We start from the raw sequence: 21,618 nt of genomic DNA on the forward strand, positions 1-21,618 counted from the left end.
TTAGTGTAGGAGGAAAATCTGAGCACAAATGTTGTTGAGATCTCTTCTAAAGCTTTAAAAGAGACAAATGTGAAAGATAAGCTCTAGCTAAGGAGAAACATCTGAGCACAGTGTGTGATGTTGTTGAGATCTTGTTTGAAACAGTGGAGGAGACAAATATGAGACCGCCAGTGTCTTTAGAAGGAGAAAAATCTGAGCACATTGTGTAAAGTTGTTGAGATCTCTTCTAAACCTTTAAAGGGGACCATTGTGAGAGTGTTTTTGTTTCAGGAGACAAGTTTGAGAAGCAGGAGACCAAAGCAAAAGTTTCCACTCAGTCTTAAAGTAATCTCATTTCTGTCATGACAACTCTCAGAGGGATTAGCATAGTAATGTACATGACAATGTTAATGTATTTGGTCTTGGCGGAATAGATCTGCTACGCTGCTGCTGCTGCTGCTGCGATAGAGCAAGTACCAAAACATCCACAACATGCTGCTGTGAGCATGTAGGAAATACTGCTGCTGCACATATAACACATATGAATAACCCCATATAGCATACATGAATCATCCTGTAGCAGATCTATACAGGTGGAGCTGGGGAATGTGGAGGGCTTCTGAAGTGTGCTGCCAAACTGCAACAGCAAACAAAAGCCAGGTGTTTGAATATTGAGCAGTGAGCTCATTGGCTACTGATACAGGAGAAAACCAATCAGCTGTGTGCCATGTGATAATGGTGTAATTAGTTCAGATTGAGTTAGACCTATCGGACTGCACCATCTACAGTTTCATGCCAGAACTCTGTATTCCTGTCTAGGATAAATATTTGAAATGTTAAAGAGATCCCTTTTTTATTTTATTTTCTTCCATCTGGTTAGCTTCAGTGTCATTTATCCACAAAACAATACATGCATTGTCATATTTGAAGTTTTATGGAGACAATTTTATTGCACAATGACTTAACAGAGGAAACCATAACCTATATTTACATGCATGCAAAAATGGGCTGTTCAAGACAAACTTTTAATGCTAAACAAAGCAAAAAACAAAACAAACAAACACTGGTATACTAGTGTTACATTTGTTTAAAAAAGGTATTGCTCTTATACTAAACATCTTGCACTTGTAAGTCCTTTCTAGTGTGCTTGGAAAATCACCCCTTCGTATCTGAGCATAGAGTAACCTCTGTCAGAGCCATAGCCTTGTGGACAGAATCAACGAGAAGGCACAACTGCACTTCAGAGAGCATGGGTTCAAATCTCAGCTAAAGGTACTTTCCTGCTCCTATTCAATTCAATTCTCACCTCTCCAATCGTTTCCTGTCTTTACTCCTACTGTCCTGACCATTAAAAGTGAAAAACCCCATTGCAAACAAAAAAAGCAACCTCTGAGCAGTAAAACATTTTTATAATGGAGTCTTGCAAGAGACTACAGCAAGACAATAAAGAGATCTCCCATGTTTCTCCACGTTTCTCTCCCATTGTCATTTTGGATTCCTTTCTTTCTGAACTTTTACTTTTATTTCTCCTAAGAATTTTTAGGAGAAACATCTGAGACACTGCTGAGACTAAAATGAGAAATACATGAGAATCACAACTGAGTCTCATGAGATTAGAAAGACCAACCACTGAGCAATAAAATATTTCAATATTGGAGTCAATAAATAGATATTCTATGTTTCTTCCACCACATTCTCAGTTTTGACACTTTTTTTTCCTCATATATTTCTCATGCATGTTTCATTTGTGTCTACTTCTATTTCTCTTAAGCAATTTTAGGAGAAACATCTGAAATGCTGTTGATACTAAAATGAGACATATGAAAAGTCTCCTGAGCTTAGGAAAAGCAACAACTGAGCAATACATTTTTCCTATAGGTTCTAACAATTCATTTTGGTTAACCCCCACTTTAAAAATTGGAATGAAATATTACCGAATCCCAGGAATGACCCATATTTTGGATGCATTGGAGAATTTGGTGGTGTAAATAAAAATATATATTTTGGCTTTTTTCTCACATTGCATAGCTTTGTGTTTGCTATTGCAGGATAAAAGTCACCAGAGCATGCAAATTTGATGAGCCGTTATGAACTGCAGAGAGGTGAGACCTGTGACCAGATTCAAAGAGAGAGGCCTGCTATGGAGCTGATATTGACAAACACTTTGTGAATATGGAAAAGAGTGCCTTTTCTTACAATTTTCAATAAAAGTGAACTTACCACTCGCAGCCCCCATTCCCTTCTATACAACCAGTTGTATTACAGGAAACTATTAATAGATCCTATCAGCAAGTCAACCCCTAATCAGTTTTGGCTTGTTAAATGAATTAATCAGTCATTGTCAGTGTGGTTAGCAGTATTCATTATTCATAGTGTCAGGATTCAGTGTTCGGGCACAGGTATTGTTTTTATTATTTGGTGCCCCCCAAGTTTAGCTCAGCTAAACTTTCCAATATAACACCCTTGTGTGGCACACATGCAGTATGTGTTGTGTTCAAAAACAGATTCTTTGTTGTGACTCATTTTAAATCCAATGGTGTATCTCCACAGATTTCTCTGCTGTCAGTGTCAAAAAGCTCTGTCCCTCACTAATACAGCAATACAACAAGTGTTGGGAGGATCGGTCACAAAGCATTGTAATTTATTTTTAAAGAAAAAAAAAAAAGAAATACATTTAAAACAGTTTAAAGTGCGACAGTTTAAAGGGCTCCTTCACAAGGTGCATGTCTGCAGTGTCAACATATTTGGTCATTATTGGAAAACATTTTATTTCTGTAAGCAATCTAATTTTGTCTCTCGCAGTGTGGACACGGTATAAACTGTACTAAAGCATTAAAGAAATTTCTGTAGGTAGTTTATCAAGATGTCAGTTACATTCAATTTATTTATTCTCCTCATAATAGCCTATTAACACTCATATTGTATATCTCTAACTGAAGTGAAGTGAAGCGAAGCGACGTGATGTGATGTGATGTGATGTGATGTGACGTGACGTGTGGCCAAGTATGGTGTCCCATACTCAAAATTCGTGCTCTATATTAACCCATCCAAATGCACACACACAACAGTGAGTAGTGAACAAACAAACACACACACACACAGAGCAGTAGGTAGCCATTTTTTGCTGCGGCACCCCGTGAGTTGTTGGGGATTTGGTGCCTTGCTCAAGGGTCTCACCTCAGTCGTGGTATTGAAGGTGGAAGAGAGCACTGTACATTCAACCCCCCCGCCCCCAAACTTAAAGGGATAGTTCACCCAAAAATGAAAATTCTAAAATCCTTACTTTACTTTTTCAGTGGATAAGTAATTTAATTACAATAACGCATAACGCGTTACACCCAACACTGACAAGTAGACAGTGAGTTCAAGTTCAGACGCTGAGGTGCTAGTTCAAGTGCCAAAGTTTTTTTTCTTTACTGAATTCATCACCTTCTTTACAATGACACTGGTTGTAGGAGAACCTGACAATTTTACATACCTTAATAATAACAGTAGCAATAATAATAATTTTATAAAGAACACAACCCATTATTAATAATTGGGCACCATCAATAACTAATAATAAATGAACACCAAATCAGCATATTTGGATGATTACTAAAGGATCATTTGACACTGAAGACAGGAGTATTGATGCTGAAAATTCAGCTTTGCCATTACAGGAATAAATTATATTTTAAATGTATTTATACTGCATGCACAGCCAACATTTAGCATCATCAGTTCAACACAAATACAATCACTATACAATTGCCAACTTACCATGTTGTTTCCTACAACCAGCAAACCTCTCCATTTTTGGGGGGAAATGTTAGAATGTTCTTTCACTTCCCACAACATGCTGGACATTAAAGGGATAGTTCACCCAAAACTGAAAATTTGATGTTTACCTGCTTACCGCCAGGGCATCCAAGATGTAGGTGAATTTGTTTCTTCAGTAGAACACAAACAAAGATTTTTAACTCAAACCGTTGCAGTCTGTCAGTCATATAATGTAAGTGAACAAGTCCGTTCCACCTACCATTAGTAAAACCTCCTTACCACAGACATGGCATGTTCCTTCACGGTCTATGGGTCTATCCCCTAAACCTATTAACACTGTAAAAATCTCACAATTAAAGCCCCCAACAGCTGATCCACCACAAACATCCTAAAAAATCTTGTTATGGAATCATACCCAAGATCTACTGTCCTATTCCAACCCCTTTACCAAGTGATCAGTTTGCTAATGACCTTTGTGAAAACCTTGCTAAAATTGGAAGCAATAGCCAAATGTACAAACTGCTGCTGGCATCAAGGAGATACTCAGTGGACAAAGTTGAATCAGAATTTGGACTTCTGCCCCATGGATTAGCGTTGATGTACCAAGCCATTGGCTTACCCACCACAACCATTGATCACTACCCACCTTTTCCTCTGCCACCACAACCGTGCACTTACTCAACAGTTCTCAATGAGAAGGAGAGTACTTTCTATAGAGGTATGACTGTTACACCCTCCGATGTGGAGGCACTAGTGACAGTAAGATATGGCACCGTGTTTGTTCCCAGCGTCTGACTTCATCCCCTTTAAAAGAATAGTGTCACGAGTTGCAGACTTCAGCACACTTGCCACCAGTTTGCAGAAGCAGAAAAGGTCAGTGCAGACACAAGCCATGAAGAGAGGCCTGGAACTGGATCCAGATGCAGCTGCACAGTATGAGCAGGAAACCGGCAATCATGCTTTCCCTTGTGGCTTCATCATAAATCCTCATGCCCCCCATTTAGGCGCATCTCCTGATCGAAAGGTGGTTGACAGTACTGGTGTTCTGGGGTTGCTTGAAATCAAGTGCCCTGATGTAGACAGTGTACTAGAGTGCAAATACCTTTCTGTAAAAGAAGATGGTGCGCTTGCTCTGAAAACCAGCCATGAATATCATTACCAGATGATTGGACAAATGGGAATCACAGGGATGACCTGGTGTGTGACTTTTTTGTCAAATCCAGAAATGATTTCCATCTAGATCGCATTGACTTTGATGAAGAGAATTGGGAGTCTGTAAAAACTAAATTAGACTTTTTCCAACTACTGGCTGCCCAACCTGTGCTTATAAATCAACATGTCCTTAGTGAGTAACACAAACAAACAAACATACACACACACACACACACACACACACACACTTAACAGTCAATGCACACATTGGATAATTAAGTAAATATGTACCGTTTTAGAACTAATTTCTACATTAAAAACAAACAACAATGTAAAAATATTGTCATTGCTAATTATAATAGGTTTTCACTGTACTGTATACATAAGTATGAATTAAATGTTTGTATAGTTTAAGAACTCATTTCTAGATTAAAACCAATGAAATTAGCAATTCAATACAATAGCAGTAATTCAATCCATTGTATATTTGTCTTCCTACTGTACAAATTACAACAATAAACCAAAGTAGCAACATTTAAATGACTCATTTATGTACATTTTATTTGTTTGTTTTTTAACTGTAAGCTAAAATGTAGGTTTGGAGAGTAAATTAATAGTTTACCAAAAAAAAAAAAAGAAATTGAAAATTGCTGAAAATGTACTTACTCTCAGGACACCTAAGATACTGAGCAAATGGTGTAATGCTAAATTCATCCAAATCTGTGCAGATGAAGCAACAAACTCACCTACATCATGGATGGCCTGAGGGTGAGTACATTTTCATTTTTGAGTTAATAAATAGTTAACTCAAAAATGAAAATGTACTCACTCTCAGGCCATCCATGATGTAGGTGAGTTTGTTTCTTCATCGGAACAGATTACTAATAGGACTAATAGAGGTCCTTGGACATTTGCCAATAGAGCACAAACAGTCCACATCTGGTTGACTGAACCACAGAGTGAAAGGGGTAGGACACCATCAAAAATGTGATATTCCTTGATGCGTCTGATTGCCCTCTCCACATGTATCCTCAAGTGGAAAATCTCTTGGGTATGTGTAATTTCATATTTACATATTTGTCTGCTTGGCCCTGTGAAGCTGGGGTTACAAGACTGACATTGATGTCAGCAAGGAGGTCTTTGATAAGAAAGCCCTTATCCGCCATTACTTCATCACCTGGCTCAGGCAGTTTCAGAATGCCTGACTCTTTGGTGATTTCCTCGTCAGAGATGGAGCCTGTGTATAGGTTGCTTACAAAGCTAACTGTCCCAAAAGGTGTGATGCCAATCAGGGATTTCAAAGTTGTGGTTCCCTTGTAATGAGAGTATGTCATGGTGTTCAGAACTTTTGAACTTGCTGTTCGAATATGGATCTCAGTACAATCTAGAACAACACGTGTTTTGGGAAAGGTCTTCTTGAAGCAGGGTGGCATTAGCTCATCAACAGTCTCTCTACTTGGCCATACTGGTAGTGTACCAAGCATGAAATAAAGGTAGTTAGCCCAAGTTATACATATCCTGCTGACTGTGGCCTTGAGATATTAAATGAGATATTAAACCTTACTGCTAAATCTGAGGAAAGAAGGCAGAGAAACAAGAAAAACTCACACGGCAGAGAAACAAGAAAAACTGGTCAGAGACAGATGTCTTGAGCCTGAAAGCCAGCAGTTACAGTCTGTTCTGTCTTATTAAATCTTTGCATTTGAGTCCATCTCACCAGAGACTGTGCTGTAGGTTGAAGAGACAGGTAGAGTGCTTTGAGGGTTTCATAATCTTTAAATTGGAATCTTTGTAGACAAAACTGCTGACTTCTCCTTTTGTGCTGCATTCAGGTGCTCTTCCGTGTAAGGAGATGTTTCCAGGTAATCATGCTCTTGCAGTGCCCCAAAACCACTGCTAGATCTGTTTTTGGATAGAAGAGACGTAAAGAAAAAATGTATGAAGAACAAAAATAATTATCAAGGATGTCATTGTGTAGGTTTACACAAATTTTCATCAATCTGAATAAATCCAATCCGATTTCAGATTCTGAAAGTTCTGTTTATATGAACCCTACATTTTTATCTGGTTCACAGACAAAACATGTAATCTGATTCACACAGATCTTATAAAAGGGCTCTAGTAAACATTCATACCAGCACTGTGCATGTGTGCAAGGTATTTGAGCTATCAATCCCATTACTAACAGATTATTTGGGTGCATGTAAATGTAGCAATTGAGTCATTATGCAGCAATTATCATACCTATATAAGACATCTTTCACTCTGTGAAAGGCGACTCACTCTTCTCCTGTGTTCTGATCAGAAAATGAAGGTCCTCCTCTTCATCCTCCTCAAATGTTTCAATATCGTTAACACTGGGTAGGAAAATCTCAATTAATAAAGTTCCTTTTGTTCATATTGTACTGTTATGCACAGTTGTCACAGACATAAATTTTAAAATTCAGAATTTCTGTAATATCTATCAAATTTACCACCAATTGATTCAGATCTGACAATTCCAACAGTTTTATATGTCAAGTCTGAATAAACAGTTTTCTGTCAATACTTTAAATTATAAGAACTGACAGCAAACAAAATTAATTCATATCACTTTGGTTAGGTTATGCAATATGACAAATTACATCAGGTAATATGATAAAACATTACAGTACTATCATATATTTTATTCAGCAAGGTTAAATTCGATTTAAAAAGACAATCCTAATATCATCAAACGAGTGAACGGTACGGTACGCACCTCTGATGTCGCTCAAGTTTCCTCCTGGGCTTCAGTTCACAGCTCCACGTAAACAAAGTTGGCACGCTTCCATGTTTCAGTCTATGTAAACCAGTGAGCAATCTTACAATGCAGTCCGCGGTAAAATGGTCCAATGACATGAAGAAACAGAACCAACTGAGACAGACTAAATCCAGAAGAACTGTGGCAACGTCTCCAAGATGCTTCAAGAAACCTACCTGCAAAGCTACCTGAAAAACTATGCACAAGTGCACCTAGGGCAAAAGCTGCTTTAAATGCAAAGGATGGTCACTCACACCAAATGTTGATTTAATTTAGTTAATAGAAGTTAATTGATAAAGAAAATCTATTTATGACATTATTTTTGACAGCATCCTCATCAAGTGCCTAAAATTTTTAACAGTACTGTAGCTTTGCAGGTAGGTTTCTTGAAGCATCTTGGAGACGTTGCCACAGTTCTTCTGGATTTAGTCTGTTTCAGTTTGTTCTGTTTCTTCATGTCATTCCAGGCATGGAATCCAGGTCTCCCATCCAGGTACTGACCAGGCTCAGCCCTGCTTAGCTTCATGGGCAACTGGTCTTGGGCTGCAGGGTGATATGGCTGTGGCTAAATAACTGACTTAAAACCATTTTTAACTGGTGAAAATACTAGTGTTCTAATAATTATGCAATAATGCAGATGCATTGTTTTATTTCACACATTAAAGAGATTAAAGTGACATAATTGTCAGTGGCCAAATTAATATAATGAGCATGTGTAGTGGGGTTCATCTCGCTAAAAGGCCGTTTTGACATTTTTCAATCAGCTTTCAAGTAAGGTCCTCTGTTCAAAAATAGTGACTCTCTGTACTATTTCTGTCCTGACCTTCAGAGCAATTCAAAGTTCCCATATCTTTTTGAAGTATTCATGGTCACATGATGTCAGTCATGATGTTATGTTTCTATAGACTTGAACGTTTTGGAAAATAATGATGGTAGAAAAATGTAATTCTTTAGAAAGACATTATTTACACTTTTTGGAACTTCAGTTATCAATATCTAGAGGGTAATTCATTGTCCTCAATGAAACATGACTGTCATGCTCAGATATGATTGCACATACATCAACCAGTGGTCTTTGAATAATAATTACTAAAATACTTAATGATCGATGTTAAATTATGTACACTGCTCAATGACTTATGACCGATAATGAATACAGCAGTCAACACTGTCAATCACTATATTCCTCATGCAGCTTAAGATGAATTGCCAGTCTGTCACATATTGTTCCACTAACGATGACTCTGTTTCCTTTTATCTCATTAAAGAAATGCGTAGTGAAATTGCAAACAATGCAGAGAACAAAGGATTTGTGTCTTCCCCCAGCTTCTGCTGCGCTGTCATTAGGTGTTCACTGAACAGCAGGATCAGTAATCAATTGGTTTTGAATTTTAACTATATGGATCTCTTAACAAGGAACCCTAGAGGTGTTTGCAAATTTATTCTTTCAATGTACCATAGTGGTGTGTGTTTGAGGGATAGTGTGCTATAAAGCTTTTAAAAGTACCATTGTTTCTGAAAAAATATAGGGAATTTCATTGTTTCCACCTGTATTAAGATTTATATATTTATCGAAGTGATTGATAGTGATAGGCAAAAATGTAATTCTCATGAGTGCAAATTAGTTTGAAACAACCAGGACTCTTCCTAGAGCTGGCCTCCTGGCCAAAATGGGAAATCGAAGGAGAAAGACCTTGGTTAGAGTGGTGACCAAGAAGCTGATGGTCACTCTAGTTGAGCTCCATGATCATATAAGGAGATGAAAGAAACTTACAGAAGGACAAACATCACTGCAACACTCACCAATCTGGGCTTTATGGCAGAGTGGCCAGACTCAACCCTCTTTTCAGTGAAGATGAAAACACATGAAAACCCACTTGTGGGGAAAAAGGACCTAAAGGACTCTCAGACTGTGATAAACAAGATTCTCTGGTCTGATGAACATCAATTCCAAGCATCATGTTTGGAGAAAACCCTGCACTGCTCATCACCTGCTGCACAATACCCTCCCAATGGTGAAGCATGGTTGTGGTAGCATCATGCTGTGGGGGTGTTTTTCAGCAGGAAAGCTCAATGCAGCAAAATACAGAGATATCCTTAATGAAAACCTGGTTCAGACTGGGCACAATGATCCTAAGCACATAGCTAAGACAATGCAAGAGTGGCAAATGGATAACTCTGTAAATGCCCTTGAGTGGCTCAGCCAGAGCATACTTGAATCCAATCAAACTTCTCTGGAGAAACCTGAAAATGGCTGTCAATCAAGAGTTTGAGAGGATCTGCAGAGAAGAATCAGAAAATCCCCAAATGCAGATGTGCAAAGCTTATCGCATCATATCCAAAATAATGTATTTACTGTGTTTCAACTAAATACTGCACTGAGGGTATGATACTTATACAATGCAATTATTTCAGTTTTTACTTTTTAATGCATTTGCTTACAAATAAAGTTATCACAAGTCTGCTAATTTGGTTTGTTATTATGGTATATAAAGAGTAGATTGATGTGGAAAATAGCACTTTCAAGCAGTTTAGTATAAAGCTGCAACATAACAAATTGTGAAAAAAGGGGTATAAATGAATACTTCTTAAAGGCACTATATTGGTTTATATACACATACATACTGTATATAGCATGTGACCCAGAATTTCTTTATGGTTGAATCCCTTTTTTTTTTTTTTTTTTACTTCATCTTCACATTGACCTTGCCTTGTTTCTTAGAAAAATTGCATTTAGGATTACTCTTTGATGAACACCAAAACTTTTATACCTTGATCTAACCATGTGCAAAAATATATTACAGTTTTTCAACATGAGAACCAAAATCATTGCTGACCTAAGGGGCAGTTTACCTTTTATGGTTACTAAGGTGGTCTCATCTGATCAACACAAATACTCCAAATAAATGAAGTTAAATACAGAAGTGGGGATGTGTTTTACTGTAGGAATACTTTTCCTTGATTGTCGCTCGAAGCTGTCCCTTAGCCTAAATATTAATAATCTTTAGTTATTCATTTAATGTTAGCAGTAAATCTTGTTTGGCTTCTCAAGATGCTAAAACCAGTTTGGACTACATATGGCTATAGCTGGTAAATGTGAGCCAAAACAAATGCATCTTTTCATTGGCATAATATGAATTCTTTTTTAAAATGATTCCTCAATGCTGTCCTTATTAGATGTAAACCCCATTCTGTGAATCTAAAAACGGCATCTAGTGTGCATGAATAATGACGAAACAATCATCAAACTGGAACTAAGATGCCCTGTGATAGCATTGAGTCAGCCAAGATAACAGTGCAACCCCCAGCCTCCAGCATTTGGATTTCTCTTCTTTTAACTTTTCAACAGCATCTAATTTCTCCATCTCATACATTCCTGTTCTCTCCAGTATCTGCACCAATTCCCCTTTAGCGGGGTTTTGTCAATAACAGGTCGCTGTGGTAACTGTTTCATATCTTCACAGTGTATTCTAAAAAACACCCCTGCTAGGCTGGGCATCCCTTTATGAAACATTTGGAACTCAATACACCATTCATGTGAATCTGCTATTCTATAGCAGGGGTGCTGATGTTGCTGTCTGAGTCACTGTGACTCATACAAACAGGATGTCCAGTCTGATGTTCATTACGAATGGCTTTGTGCTGTGGTAACACCATCTGAACAGTGAATCTTGAGGGAGACATCCTCTAGAGTTAGAATAACAGTCTGAGTGAGTAAGCTGTCTGTGGGCTGATGGGGACAACAAACTGCAGGGAAACATTAGACAACACATCAGCCAGTCCACCGAGGCCATCCAACACATGGAGAGACTATAATTGCACGGACAGCTGGACACAGTTAACAATGACCATGCGTTGTATGTTTGTGAACAGAGACCAATTTGTGGAGCTGAGATTCAAACAAATAAGCAAAATTCAATAACATAGTGTCACAATACAAATTCAAGACATCTGCATCATCACTCACATCACACATGAATGACACATGTGGTTATCTTATGATTTATGATGAGCTTGATTTAGTCTGCTCCTTTAGGCTTAGATAACCATGATGCATGAAATCCAATAATAATTCATTTATCTCCAGCTAAGATGAATTAAATAAGAGTGTTGCTTGCAGCATTGAGAGTTGCAATTGATTTTAAATCATGGCTGTGTGTTTCCTTCCCCAAACAATGTGCTCTGGTTTAATATTTAATGACTGGGATTGAGGGAATTCCTGTGATAATGGATGATTTCATTAGTTTTTGTTCAATGGCTCATGCAGAATGTTTTTTTAATGTCCGTGTTATCATCTATATATTAGAGAGAGTTTTTTAAAATAGTTTTAAAACTTTAATGTAAGACTTGAGCATAAATTAAGCTTTGATTTGATTTTATTTTTATAGACGGTGATAATGTGAGGCAATTTTAACTTATTTTGTCTCTTATGAGTAAAAAACTGACAGAAGAAATATAGCTACCTTTATTTTTAAGTAGTTTGTTATCACTTATAATAAGTGAGTAATAAATCTATGAGAGAGAAAAAAAATACATTTATTTCAATAAATATGTATTTTTGGACAACAGGATCCATCACAAACACGTTTGTTTACACAAGACTATTCAAAATTTCAACCATCAAAACTAAAAGAAAATATATGAACTAGCACTTACTCTAATGTAGTGCTTTTGTTGCCTCTAATAAAGAGACAGCGCCCTGAGTTTGGTAACTAATCGTAAATGGTATTTTAGGGTTTATGGAGATTATGAATTTCAATAATAAAAACTTCAATTAGAGGGCTTTCAGATTTTTATCAATATACTGTTTGTCTCTATATTAAATAACCCAGACTAGATCACAATAAGGGGTTGGTACCTCAATATAAATGTATTGATAATCAAGCGAATGAATAGACAAATTAAGGAAAATATAGAATGAACAAATTAACTAAGATGTCACGTTAAATGGATTTCAGTTCACACAGTCACTGGGAAAAATGAACAAACAAATCCCTTGTTGCCGGAGGAACTCTGAGCAATAGCCGGTAGCTCAGAGTGCTATCCGGGATCCTATTCCTCGTCAGGTCAAGGGTTCTCTCCATCCCTAAATGTCCCATATCATCATGTAATGACCTCAGCACTGTCTCTCGGTAGGTCAATGGCAAGACTAACTGATATGTCTCTTCTCCAGAAGACGCTTTACTACTCCTATAAAACAGTCCCTCTTTCTTCACTAACCGTCCTACTTGCCGCTTTAACAATCCTAACACTGAATGTCCTTCTGTCTCCACAGGCCATTTCCCATCTTCCAGTGCGGAGATCACTGGGCCGATGGTTTCATCATTCCTCTGCGCTTGTATCAACTCAGCGCGTGACTTTGGCTTCATGGAATCACACCCCAGGTAAATAGGAAAGGCAAACTCATTGGGGACACATTCCTGGGGGCCTCCTAATTGTTCAACATACTGCGGTGAACCGTGGGGAGAACTGCCTGCACCGACTCTCTGGCAAATGGAGACTCTGACTCTGATATTCTTTTCCAGTTGTCCATTTCCTTGTCCTCACCTAATCTGCGAGACAACAAGTCAGCATCAACATTGCACATCAAAATCATAGGTGGCTAATAAAGCCAGCCAGCCGTGCTGAGTATGTAGGTAAGTGGCTTGTTATCTGTATGGTTTGTAAACTTAGCCCCGTACAGATAATCATGGAACTTATCCATTACTGCCCACTTCAAAGCTAAAAACTCTAACTGATGAATGGGGTATTTCTGTTCCGAGTTACTTAGCTTTCTACTGGCAAACGAAACAGACCGCAGACCAGAGGGATGCTCTTGATATAAAATAGCCCCTAACCCATGTAGGCTTGCATCCACATGCAGCACATAGGGCTTACTTGGGTCAGCAAATGCCAGGACAGGCGCGGTAGTCAAACTCTGAATAATTTGATGAAAGGCGTCCGTGCAGGATGGGGTCCATCGATCACCAAATGGCTCGGCTTCCTTCAGGTAGGCCTTGGATTTATTGATGTTAGCTTTCCGTTTACGCTGGGGAGGGGCATATCCTTTAGTGAGCTCTGTCAGGGGTTTGACGATTCTTGCATAGTCAGCAATGAATCTACGGTAATACTTGCAGAACATTAAGAAGGACCTCCGGATCAACAGCAATACCTTCAGCGGACACAATATGCCCCACGTACCTCACTTTGGTTTAAAAAAATTGACATTTGTCTAATGAGATTTTCAGTCCAACTTCCTCCACTTAAAAGCCGGGCTTCATCCTCTTATAAAGACTTTCCAAAGATGATGAGATCATCAAGATAGACCAAAACTTCAAGAAGATTCATGTCTCCCACCGATGCCAGGGCTCCAGTCTCTCCCTGCGGCACCCTCTCAAATTGCTAGAAGTCCAGGGGACATATAAATGCAGTCTTTTCTCGGTCTTTGGGAGCCTTTGCGATCTGATAATAACCGCTCCGAAGGTTGAGAACTGTAAACCATTGACTGCCGGATAGACAATCCAAAGCCTCGTCAATACGTGGAGTCGTGTATTGATCCGGAATTGTTAGACTATTTAATCTGCGGTAGTCAATGCACATTCGGATACTAGTGTTCTTTTTACGAGCTATCACTATAGGGGAAGCATACGGGCTTCGGGATTCTTTGATAATCCTGGCCTTCAAAAGCTCCTGTAAATGCCTCCTCACATCATCAATATCCGCTGGAGCTAGCCTTCTCGGACAGCCTAATATGGTGTTCTACCCTTTTGGCCAAGCCAACGTCCCACTCCATCAAAATCTAATTTTCCACAGGCACCGATAACTCTACGCTGCAAATGGCACAACAATCGCTTTCTGCAGGCAATTGTAGAGAACCAGGACCCTGCCAGACTACACAACCCACATGGTCTTCATCAGACTCAGAGGTAGGTTTAACTGTTTTGGTTGACAGATCCTCTGATGCTACCCTCTTGGCACTTACTGTTATACCCAGGGTCTGAGAAATATCCACTCCAGCCCGATCCCTACACAGTTGAGCTAATCGTTTAAAAAGATTGGCATTAGTGCCCAAGATAACAGGGGTCTGATCTGGACTGGAGGGTCCTGGGCAGATTAGGGTTAAGACTGAGATTGCATCATTAGTTCCAGTAACTTTCTCTGGAAACTCTAGATCTACCATGACATAGCCCAAATAGAGGTAGATGGCTTCACTTAAACCCCAAAATGGCTAATCCATCAACTGAATGAATTGGGAGATCAAACAGATGCTGTCTGTACAAATCTTCAAATATTATGGTCACCTGTGAGCCACTGTCCATTAAAGCATCACAGGGATGTCCATTAATCCTTAACTGCACCACTGAAGTTGGACCTACTAATCCTTCGGGGAACTGTCTCTCTTCCAACCTTTCTACAACACTCTTTTTCACTGAACAATCACCAGAACCTGAATTGGCCTCTCCTGACGATGAGTCTTTTCTTTTTGCCCTCTTAAGGGATTGGATCAGTTTCTGTATTAGTTTGCTTAAATTTTCGGAATTTTGACATTTGGACGAAAAGTGTCCGTCCTCCCCGCAACGGTAACAATAATACTCATCGGGATTTTGAGTGGACCTGGGGTATTTAGATGCAGTCCGCCCCACACGGGACGCTTCTACCACAAAACCGGTAGCCGGGGTATTCAATCCTTTAGCAGTGGCTTTGTGTTGCAACCGTTTAACTTGTTTTCTAAGACTCACTACCTCTGGATCAAAGCTGCCCTCCTTCTCACTCTTCTCTGCCAGGGAGTCACTTTGTGCCTTCAAAATAGCCTCTGCCGCAGTTTGAGTTTCTATTACTATCGGCCATGCCTTTGTTCCACCTATGGGCAAAACTTCCGGGGGCACTCTGCCAGTCTCAACATTCTCTTTAGTTTCACACAATATCGCTAGACCATCTAATTTACGATTATGCATTCTTCCACGTACACGCACCCGCCCAAAACATTTAATGGTTTGCAGGCTTTCTTCAACCTGAGAAATCTCCACTTCTTCAGGTACAAACTCGGAGATCATCTACTAGCTCAGGGTAAGCACTCGTAGACGCCATAATTACCACTCCTTAGATCTCACCTGATAATCTCACTATTTTTGCTTTGTGGTACAATAAAACCCTTATAATGGGAAACCAAGGCATCCCAGCGGTGCCTCCATTTTATGTAGCGCTTTTGTTGCCTCTAATAAAGAGACAGTGCCCTGAGTTTGGTAACTAATCGTAAATGGTATCTTAGGGTTTATGGAGATTATGAATTTCAATAATAAGAACTTCAATTAGAGGGCTTTCAAATTTTTATCAATATACTGTTTGTCTCTATATTAAATAACCCAGACTAGATCACAATAAGGGGTTGGTACCTCAATATAAATGTATTGATAATCAAGCGAATGAATAGACAAATTAAGGAAAATATAGAATGAACAAATTAACTAAACAAGATGTCACGTTAAATGGATTTCAGTTCACAGAGTCACTGGGAAAAATATCAGAAACACAATGAGTGACAATAAGTATTCAGTTTCTCAGTTCATAATGAAACTCATGGAAAAGAATAAGGATCCTTTCAGTTTAAAAAACGAACTAAAAATGTACCTCCGTTTCAAACCCATTCACCGCAGTTGCTGTTGATTATGGAGAGAGCAGTCGGTTGGGAGTGGTGCTGCGAACATGACTGGAACCTCTGCGTCAGCCCAAGCAATTGAGGCCTACTCGGATGCACAACGCGCTGATCCTCACGATGGTGCTGAACAAGTCAAGTCAAGTCACTATTATTTGTATAGCGCTTTTAACAATGCAAATTGTGTCAAAGCAGCTTTACATCAGTTTTACAGTATTTACAGTATTTAGATGGGGAAATAGTTTGTTGAAATAGAACAAACAAATCCCTCGTTGCCGGAGGAAGTCTGAGCAATCCCCGGTAGCTCAGAGTGCTATCTGGGATCCTTTCTCTGTCCTCGGAATGAATGTCTCGCCGATTCTGCTTAGAACACTTGCTGATCTAGCTCGTGGTAACAGGATAGTTTAACCGCGCACGGGAGTTGTGTCATCCACACAAACTCATCGAATATGGAAAGTGCTAGGAACTTTTGATTAAAGACCACTTCCCTACCAGCACAGTTACAGCAGTCCCTTGGCTTTCGGTCAGAAAACCACTACTTTAGAATTAAAACACAAAACTCGATCCAATATTGTCCTGTTCTATCCCTCCCCTCCTCTTCTCTCTCTTCTCCCTTAACTCCTCCCCTTACCTCTGCCCCGATGGTGGATTGGTCATACATAGGCCTTAAGTAAGTAATAAAAATAAAATACATATTTACACTCGATAAATGAATGTGTTAACATAAGCATATGCCACACAATACAGACATCAAATAAATAAAATAAGAAAATTAAATCAATAAACAAAATAAACTAATTATTTCACAGGGCTACACTAACATGCTACTAGGACTGCCCCTGACTAAGGAGTTCTCTAGTTGACTAGTTATTTATTTTAAGCCATTAGTTAACTAATCGCACATTTAAGATATTAATTAAAAAACTTAAGTAGGCTATATACGGGGAGAAAATGGTTTGATCAGTAACTTCCACACTCTGCATGAAAACTTGGAAAAGCACCTAATGTAATAGCACGAGTTTATCACAGTTAACCCTAAGGTTATATCTAGCGGCCATGTAAAATGTTACGTTAGACTGCCAACATGTCTAAAATGATAAAGCATGTTCGATGTTAATTAATGATAGACCAGTGTTTGCCTGCAGAGTTTGCAACCTTTTAAGGTCATCCTTTCCCTCACTTTCGGTTTTTCCCCCCCCTTACCGACATAATTATTAGCACGTGGATCAGCCAAACCAGCCATCCATGTTAACAAACATTCTGTCACTGACTAGGTAATTTTCACCACTTCTTGTGGAGTTTTGTTTTTCTGTGAAATTTAGTTAATTAAGCCCCTTCTATAAATGAATGTGTTTTAGTTGTTTAAATGTATGTGTTTAGGTTGATTTAGTGATATTAAATAATATTTTTGGCAAAATTAAAAGGATAGTTCACTCAATATTGAAAATTCTTTCATCATTTAAACTCATAGAAACTCATACAGCTTTGAAACAAGTGGAGGGTGAGTATGTTATATATAGTGTTTTTTATATTTTTTTATTTACCTGAATAAATGTGCTTTCCCACAACAGTCATTAAGCCTTTAATATAAAAAAGTACTCTGGCCATCAACAAAAAAACTTTTGTGTATGTGTGTGTAAAACATGCTTAGCTCTTTTCCTTTAAGCTTATCCTCTTCCCAGCCTGATAAGATGATGGATACATCCTGCTTATATGATCACATGACAGAAAATATGCCTGGATACAAAGGGCGAGGCACTTACCCACAGGTTCATCCTTCCTCACTCTCCATTTGGCATGCATAAATAGTTATTTCATGCAATATTTCCAATATAAATATAATGGAAGTAAGTCTTTTATCACTGCAGTGGCTGTCTACACCCCACCCAACTGTTTGCCCTTACAGATGAATGGAAGCATTTTCTCATTGCCAACCTGAGATATAAATGGCCTCAATGTAATCCCTCCCAGCAACAGCTCTTCGCAACACAGACTTCCACAATATAGAGGCTCAAAACACCATGCACACGTCTCTTCTTAATTAAAAAGTCAACTGAGGTCTAATGGGGGTTATTCCTGTTTGCATGTGTGATTGCATTCACGTCACAAGTGCATACTGATGCTATAGTTAGTAAATTATCTGTGAGACGGTGTGCAGTTACTATGGAGTCATGGTGAGGAAGTGATATTTACACTTATTTACACAGGCTTGTTACGACAGACTCTTTGCCACTGGCTAACTCACAAGGGGACACACTTTGAAAAGTGATGGGTTAAAATAATAAATAAAGTCTCGAGTGATGAAATAACCCATACTAACCAAATACTGTAGATTTGTATTATTACCACACTTCTTTTGAACTAGAACTTAGGATAATTTCCACCGATTTAGAAATATTGCACTTAGTGGAATTTGTTCATTTTGAAACACTCCTGTTTACATTGAGACCTCTGAGTAATGGTTTCTTAAGATTGAGCATCCTTGTAAATGGACTGTAGCCAAAAGTTCTTTTGAATTATTCAACAGGAGCATCTTAAAGAAGGACTTTACTTATGCATTCACCTCTATGTGAATGTCAGAGTCTCCTCTGTCTCTGGTCTGTTATCTCCTTTCTTCCTGGTGAATTATAGTCTGGATGAAGTGCTGAGGAAAACTGCTCTGCCCAATTTAGAGGGATAAATTTAAACAGTCAGGGTTCTGTCTGAATTGTTCTTCATTCATAGCATGACAGTTTAATAAATCCCTTTTAGTTCAGTTCCCTCCTCTGACTTCAGAGCAGCATTCTTCAGACTTCAGAGATTCACCATAGCTTTGCTATCAAAACTATTAATATGTTGTATGGGAGGTTTTACATAATGGAACATATTCATCAAAGACACACATTTGTATCATAACTCATCATTTCAAGATAAAGAGACACATCTCTTTGGGTAGCACTTAACTAATTGCTTAAATCTCTCTCTTCTTTTCTCTGTTTCACTTCTGATCTTGCTTGCATACTATAATCTAGCTCATACCTGAAACTTGGCATTCAGTACTACAAATATTGTTGGTTCTTCTGATAAATTGCTTGGGATCTTGCTCAGCTGTAAATTGCTTGGAATAAAAGCATCTGCTAAATGAATAATGTTGCAAAACAGAATGTTAAATGATATAACGCTGGCTAGAATTGGTAATATATGTGCAATCGGATTGTGAGAGACTAACTTGAAATCTTTAGGCCTACTTATTTTTATTTTATTTTTTTTATAGTGTTGCTTTCCCTGTATGTGTCTGGAATGTGAAGTCATGATAAAAATCTGCACTGTTCTTCAATTAGAGAGTAATAACAGAAACTCTCCTGATATGATGCCTAAATAACCTCAACGAACTGAAATTTAGATGGTCTCTACATTACTATCAAAGCAATACAGTGCCCTCTTCAGGGCGATTCTAAGTAATAACATTACTAAGAGGCTTGTTTGCCAGATAAATTGAGTATATATAAAGAATGTGAAGTCATGGATTGAATGTTTTGATCAAGCTGTTTATTTTTGTGACTGGAATGTAGTATTTCATTATTAATCAAATATATACCTTTTTTTGTACAAACATTATCATCAATATCATGTTTGATGTAACATGTTTGATACTGCTGGATAAAATGTTATTAAGACCTAAATGTAGCATTTCACCAAATGTTTAAAAGTATAAATGCACACTCCAAAACAGAGAGAAACCTGGAGAGCACATTGAAAACCTGTTCCGTGGTTCGGGTTTAATATTTGATGTGTGATGATATCTTCCCAGATGAGTCTGGAAACAGCTTTAAAGTCAATCACTCAACTCTGTTAATGACCTAAAACATCTCAAATTTGAAAAAAAGCCTGCAATTTAGGACAGGCTGAACCACCAAAACCATCACCAGAACAATTTCTGCTTTAGGGCTTTAAGAGTATTGAAAGACCAGCTCGTTTTTATATAAAATGCTGCACAAGATTACAAAGATAAGGTTGTGCTGTTTTAACCAGCAGACACTTAAGGAAAACCAGCACAGGGTGGGGAAAAAAACAGTAATACAGTTTGAAGTCTTATATTGGACTAAGTCGCACTTTCAATCGATTCACCTATCTGTATTTTGCAGTGTCTTTTATTGTAGTCCATTGGTGTTTTTCAGATACACATACCCATTTCTCTCCTGCTCCATCCTGTGGCCACACATGCTTTAAGGACATTTGTCTGATCCAGCTGTCAGCATTAGACAACCCTGTGTGCCTGATGAAACCTGGATAGTCACTATGTGGCATTGTCAGTCTGACTCGTTGGTCATTTATAGGTTTGATGGATGAGCAAAACGAGGTGTAAGGAGAAGAGTTGGAGCAGGGTCAAACATGAGTCAGGATGTGCTTGCTGGATGCATTTGGTTCATATGTCGATGTGTGTTTGTGGTACTGCTACAACCTTGCAACATTCAGCATGCAGTGATGCTTGCATGCATAGTTATTTGAGGGGAAGATTAATTGTTTTTATTTTATAATGATGTAAGTAGAATAAATTTCATGTCAAATATGAAAGTATTGGAATTTTTTGCGGCACCTTTTCCACAATGATTATGCTAAATTGTGACCACAAAACCAGTTTTAAGTCGCTGGGATATATTTATAGCAATAGCCAAAAATACATTGTATAGGTCAAAATTATTGATTTTTCTTTTATGCCAAAAACCATTAGGACATTAAGTAAAGATAATGTTCCATAAAGATATTTTGTAAATTTCCTACCGTAAACATATAAAAACTTAATTTTTGATTAGTAATATGCTTTGCTAAGAACTTCATTTGGACAACTTTAAAGGCAATTTTCTCAATATTTAGATTTTTTTGCACCCTCAGATTCCAGATTTTCAAATAGTTGTATCTCAGACAAATATTGTCCGATCCTAACAAACCATACATCAATGGAAAGCTTATTCAGCTTTCAGACGATGTATAAATCTCAGTTTCTAAAAATTGACACTTATGACTGGTTTTGTGGTCCAGGGTCACAGATATTGAAGAAGGGCTTCTCAGTTACAAAGACACAGGCCTTGTGACATTATTTCTAGTAGCCCTAGCTTCAAGTCTTTTTATCCTCACCCACACACTGGGGCACAGCGTTTGAAGTGTAGCAGTTTAACTTAAACAACACTGGCATAACACCCTCTACTTGTCACAAATCACAGAGAGGCACAGAGACGAGGAGTTCACAAAAACTAACGTCTTTAATATCCAAATGGTTGACAGGGAGCACGGACAAGGAAGACATTCAAGGACCAACAAATACTAACTGAAA

The sequence above is a fragment of the Onychostoma macrolepis genome, chromosome 01 (assembly GCF_012432095.1).
Source record: "Onychostoma macrolepis isolate SWU-2019 chromosome 01, ASM1243209v1, whole genome shotgun sequence".
NCBI lineage: Eukaryota > Metazoa > Chordata > Actinopteri > Cypriniformes > Cyprinidae > Onychostoma > Onychostoma macrolepis.